At 48.5% G+C, this 6138-nt stretch overlaps 2 non-coding genes across 2 annotated transcripts; one reads left to right on the top strand and one right to left on the bottom strand.

The window, feature by feature from the left end:
- Nucleotides 1-110: 110 nt before the first annotated feature.
- TRNAC-GCA (transfer RNA cysteine (anticodon GCA)) lies at nt 111-182 on the bottom strand. The gene has a single exon. It is a non-coding gene; the product is annotated as a tRNA-Cys (tRNA).
- Nucleotides 183-6066: 5884 nt separating this feature from the next.
- TRNAC-GCA (transfer RNA cysteine (anticodon GCA)) lies at nt 6067-6138 on the top strand. The gene has a single exon. It is a non-coding gene; the product is annotated as a tRNA-Cys (tRNA).

Below are 6138 nucleotides of genomic sequence, written 5' to 3'. Positions count from 1 at the left end.
GAAGGTGAAAAGGGGGTAATACGTAGTTTATTATTTTCCCAGTATCTACCACAGCATGCTCCGAGAGCTTTATCTTTCTTGCCCGTCACTGTGTTAAAACGGTGGCTGTGAGGGGGCACCCGGATTTGAACCGGGGACTTCTTGATCTGCAGTCAAATGCTCTACCCCTGAGCTATACCCCCTCCACCAGAGAAAGGAAGACTGCGTCTTAAATGTAGTGTTTTCTGATCAGACATTGCCTGCAGTGATTCAGAATAGTTTGGTGTCTATGATAAACTATTTCAAGTGATCTGGACCCAAGTAAAGTGGTGGGAGAGAAAAGAGAAGTCTAAGTCCTCTCTGATTCTGGCTTGAGGGTCTTGTACGGATGTGCAGTGGGATCCCTCTTTTCCATCACTATAGTGCCCCCTTTTTTTTCACTACAGCCTTTTTTACCTCTGGCATCTGGGAATTCTCTTATTTTATTATTTATTTTTATTATTTTTTTGAGATGGAGTCTCGCTCTGTTGCCCAGGCTGGAGTGCAGTGGCGCCATCTTGGCTCACTGCAAGCTCTGCCTCCCGGGTTCACGCCATTCTCCTGCCTCAGCCTCCCGAGTAGCTGGGACTACAGGAACCCGCCACCACTCCGGGCTAATTTTTATATTTTTAGTAGTGACGTGGGTTTCACTATGTTGGTCAGGCTGGTCTCGAACTCCTGACCTGAGGATCTGCCCACCTCCGCCTCCCAAAGTGTTGGGATTACAGCCGTGAGCCACCGCGTCCGGCTGCATTTGGGAATGCTTCAAGTCAATTTTCTAGCCTCTGTGCCTGCAACGTGAGCTGCAGTGAATCCTCAGCCCCGTGCTTTGCACACAAGAGGAAGTACTTCCCTTGTCCTTCCCAAGACCATCTCTGCTTCCGGGCCAGGTGTGTCTCCGTTGTCTCCATTTTCTCCAGCATCTTCAATCACTTCCTCTTCCCCTGGCTCCTTCAAACATCAACAGGTTTCCATTAGGAAAGTATTCTTTTTTTTTTTTTTTTTTTTGAGACGGAGTTTCCCACTTGTTGCCCAGGCTGGAATGCAATGGCGTGATCTCGGCTCACCACAACCTCCGCCTCCCGGGTTCACGCGATTCTCCTGCCTCAGCCTCCCAAGTAGCTGGGATTACAGGCATGCGCCACCACCCCGGCTAATTTTGTATTTTTAGTAGAGACGAGGGTTCTCCATTTTGGTCAGGCTGGTCTTGAACTCCCGACCTCAGGTGATCCGCGCGCGTCGGCCTCCCAAAGTGCTGGGATTACAGGCGTGAGCCACCCGGCCCGGCCAGAAAAGTCTTTTACCTGTGATTGCCTGTTCATTTTCTTCCTTCTCACTACCCATTTTTTACTTTTTTTTTGGTCTCGCTCTGTCATCCAGGTTGGAGTGCACTGACACCATCTCGGCTCACTGCAACCTCCGCCTGTTGGGTTCAAGGGATTCTAGTGCCTCAGCCTCCTGAGTAGCTGGGATTACAGGTGCGCACCACCAGGCTCAGCTAATTTTTGTATTTTTTGTAGAGACGGGGTTTCACCATGTTGGCCAGGCTAGCCTTGAACTCCTAAATTCAAGTGATCCGCCCGCCTCTGCCTCCCAAAGTTCTGGGAGTAGAGGCGTGAGCCATCACACCCGGCCAAGATTGTGCATTTTTTGAGGGTAGGGATCATGTTGCATTCTTTCTTGCATTTTGCAAAGTAGTCGGCGCAGTGCCTGGTTCATGGTAATCCCTGGTCGTAATCACCAAACTACAGCCTAGTTAAACTCACCAATGGGATTCCACCAAACCTGCACCCAAGCAGCTGAATGTTGCTGAAGAAAAAAGGTGCATAAGTTTGCGCCAATCAATGTAAAACATGCTTTCTGTCTAGCATTGCTTCACTATTGCCCAAATATGTTTACTTTTTCATGCTCCAAAATGACTATTTCACACAGTCTCTCCTTTCTTAAACCTTCCACACCTTCTTTCTCCTCTTGCTGTCAGATGAAGAGCTTGCCTCTTCCTTTTTTTTTTTTTTTTTTTTGAGAGGGTGTCTCCTCTGTCAGCCAGGCAGGAGTGCAGTGGTGCGGTCTCGGCTCACTGCAAGCTCTGCCCCCCAGGCTCATGCCATTCTCATGCCTCAGCTTCCCGAGTAGCTGGGACTACAGGCACCCGCCACCACGCCTGGCTAATTTTTTTGTATTTTTAGTAGAGACGGGGTTTCACCGTGTTCACCATGATGGTCTCGATCTCCTGACCTCGTGATCCGCCCACCTTGGCCTCCCAAAGTGCTGGGGTTATAGGCGTGAGCCCCCGCGCCAGGCTTCGAAACGCATACTCTTAAATATCAGTTAAGCACCTTAAATGAAACATGTTCATCCCAATACTGGAACATGATGTCTGTGAGGACATGGGGCTGTACTTTGTTACTTTCTTTTAAGAGTTTTAAAAATAAACTTTTTTTCCCCCTAAACTCGCCCCTTTCTCAGTGGGATTTTTCTCTTTTCTTTCTTTCTGTTTTTTTTCCCCCCAAGACTAAGTTTTGCTCCTCTTGCCCAGGCTGGAATGCAGTGGTGTGATCTTGGCTCACTGCAACCTCTGCCTCCTGGGTTCAAGCAATTCTCCTGCCTCAGCCTCCGGAATAGCTGGGATTACAGGCACCCGCAACCATGGCTGGCTAATTTTTTGTATTTTTGGTAGAGACGTGGTTTCACCATGTTGGCCAGGGTGGTCTCGAACTCCTGACCCCAGGTGATCCACCCACCTTGGCCTCCCAAAGTGCTTGGATTACAGGCATGACCCATCGCGCCTGGCCTTTTTTTTTTTTTTTTTTTTTAGATGGAGTCTCATTCTGTCACCCAGGCTGGAGTGCAGGGGTGCGATCTTGGCTCACTGCAACCTCCCACCCCTGGGTTCTACTGATTCTCCTGCTTCAGCCTCCCGAGTAGCTGGAATTACAGGTGTGTGCCACCACACCTGGCTAATTTTTGTGTTTTTAGTAGAGTGGGGTTTTGCCATGTTGAGAAGGCTGGTCTCGAACTCCTGACCTCAGGTGATCTGCCCACCTGGGCCTCCCAAAGTGCTGGAATTACAGGCGTGAGCCATTGTGCCCGGCCACCTGCATTCTTCTCTAGCTCGGCTGTTCTACTTGTTCCTACTTGTAATAGACTAAATAATGACCCTCCAAACATGTCTACATCCCAGTCTCCTTGTGAATCTATTTGTGACTATGTTACCTCTCATGATAAAAGCAACTTTACAGATATGATTAAATTAAACATCTTGAGATGTGAGATTATCCTGGATTATCCAGGTGAGCTCAGTGTAATCCCACAGGTCCTTACAAGAGGGAGGCAGGAGGATCAGAGTCACAGAGAGAGGAGATGGTAACATGGAAGCATGGAAACCAAGGCTAGACGGAGACAGGATGATATGCTGCTGGCTTTGACAACTGGGGAAGAGGCAATGAGGCAGCAATGTAGCAGCCTCTATAGGCTGGGAAAGTCAAGGAAACGGATTCTCCCCTAAAGCCTACAGAAGGAATGCAGTCATACTAACATTTTAATTTTAATTCTAGCCCTGTGGATTTTTTTTTTTTTTTAAGATGGAGTCTTGCTCTGTCACCCAGGCTGGAGTGCAGTGGCACCATCTCGGCTCACTGCAACCTCCGCCTCCTAGGTTCGAGCGATTCTTCTGTCTCAATCTCCTGAGTAGCTGGGACTGCAGGCGTGAGCCACCATGCCTGGCTAATTTTTCTATTTTTGGTAGAGAAGGGATGTCACCATATTGGCCAGGCTGGTCTCGAACTCCTGACCTCGTGATCTGCCTGCCTCGGCCTCCCAAAATGTTGGGATTACAGGCACGAGCCACCGAGCCCAGCCAGCCCAGTGAAATTGATTTTGGGATTCTGACCTCCAGAACTGTGAAGATAATAAATTTCTGTTGTTTTATGCAAATAGACTGTAATTTGTTATATCAGCAATATAAAACAATAAAACACTGTAGTCTAAGACATCACCACCATCTCTGACCCGTATTATTACAATAGATTCCCAACTGGCTTCTCTCTCTCTCTTTTTTTCTTGAGACAGAGTCTTGCTCCGTCACCCTGGCTCACTGCAGCCTTGACCTCTTGGGCACAAGCAATCCTCCTGCCTCAGCCTCCCAAGTAGCTGGGACTACAGGTACACACCACCACACCTGGCTAATTTTTAAATTTTTTTTGTAGAGATGGGAATCTCACTATGTTGCCCAAACTGGTTTCAAACTCCTGGGCTCAAGTGATCCTCTTGCCCTGGCCTCCAAAAGTGCTGGGATTATGGGCATGAGACACCATGCCTGGCAGACCCTCTTAGATTTTCAACTATACAATACAGTATTGTTAATTGAAGGCAAAATGTTGTACAGCCGATTTCTAGAGTTTTTTCATCTTGCAGAACTGACATTTTAGACCTATTGATCAGCAACTCCCTCCAGCCCCTGGCAACAATCGTTCTACTCTCTGCTTCTGGGAGTCTGACTATGTTAGAAACCTCATATAAGTGGAATCATGCAGTATTTGGTCTTCTGTAACTGGCCTGCTTCACTTAGCATAATATCCTCAAGGTTCATCCACGTTATTGCATATTGCAGGATTTCTTTCTTACTTAGTTTTTTTTTTTTTTTCTTTTTTGCAACGGAGTTTCGCTCTTGTTGAGAGCGAAACTTGTTGCCCAGGCTGGAGTGCAATGGCGTGTTCGTATTCTTTTTGGAGAGACCAAGGAAAAACTTTATCCAGTTTTGCAGGAGGTTGTTCTCTGACTTGTTAGCGGGGAGAGATGAGTGGGATTGTGGATAAACAATTGAGCCTAGACCGGGTGTGGTGGCTCACGCCTGTAATCCCAGCACTTTGGAAGGCCAAGGTGGGCAGATCACCTGAGATCGGGAGTTCGAGGCCAGCCTGTCCAACATGGAGAAACCCCGTCTCTACTAAAAATACAAAATTAGCCAGACATGGTGGCGCATGCCTGTAATCCCAGCTACTCGGGAGGCTGAGGCAGGAGAATTGCTCGAACCTGGGGGGCACAGGTTGCGGTGAGCCGAGATCGCACTATTGCAATCCCGACTGATCAAGGAGAGCGAAATTCCGTCTCTGGGCAACATAGGGAGACGGCCTCCTTCACCCACCACCTGCCCCCATCTCCACAAAATGGAAAACAAACAAACAAACAAACAAACAAAAATTGAACCAAGCAGGGTGCGGTGGCTCATGCCTGTAATCCCAGCACTTTGGGAGGCCAAGGCGGGCAGATCATGAAGTCAGAAGTTCGAGACCAGCCTAGCCAACATGGTGGAACACTCATCTCTACTAAAAATACAAAAATTAGCTGGGCGCGGTGGCGGGCGCCTGTAATCCCAGCTACTCGGGAGGCTGAGGCAGGAGAATCGCTTGAATCCAGGAGGCCGAGATTGCACCACTGCACTCACTCCAGCCTGGGTTACAGAGGAAGACTCCGTCTGGAGAAAAAAAAAAAAAAAAAAAAAGAACTGAACCTAGACAAAGCAGATTGGCACCTAAATTCACATGCTTTTCAAACTGCCACCACGTCTTGGCCTAGCCTTTTTTTTTTTTTTAGATGGAGTCTCGCTGTGTCGCCCAGGCTGGAGTACAGTGGCGTGATCTCGGCTCACTGCAACCCCCGCCTCCTGGGTTCTGGGTTCCAGCAATTCTCCTGTCTTAGCCTCCTGAGTAGCTGGGACTATAGGCTCCCGCCACCGCTACCGGCTAATTTTTTGTATTTTTAGTAGAGACGGAGGTTGGGGGGGAGGGGGTGGGTTTCACCATCTTGGTCGGTCTGGTCTCGAACTCCTGACCTCGTGATCCGCCCGACTCGGCCTCCCAAAGTGCTGGGGATTACAGGCGTGAGCCACTGTGCCCGGCCTATCTTGGCCTAGTCTTTTAATTTCTCCTTCCTCATTGGTAATTTCAGTATAATCTAGCAAAGAGACACTAATTTTGAACGAATGGGGAAAGTATGAAAATTTTGGTATCAATCGATGTAAAAACAATTTACCAGAGAGTCACCAGCAGAGGGGGTATAGCTCAGTGGTAGAGCATTTGACTGCAGATCAAGAGGTCCCCGGTTCAAATCCGGGTGCCCCCT

This window comes from Pan paniscus, chromosome 19 (genome assembly GCF_029289425.2).
Source record: "Pan paniscus chromosome 19, NHGRI_mPanPan1-v2.0_pri, whole genome shotgun sequence".
Taxonomy (NCBI): Eukaryota; Metazoa; Chordata; class Mammalia; order Primates; family Hominidae; genus Pan; species Pan paniscus.
This window is presented reverse-complemented; position numbering and strand designations above follow the sequence as displayed.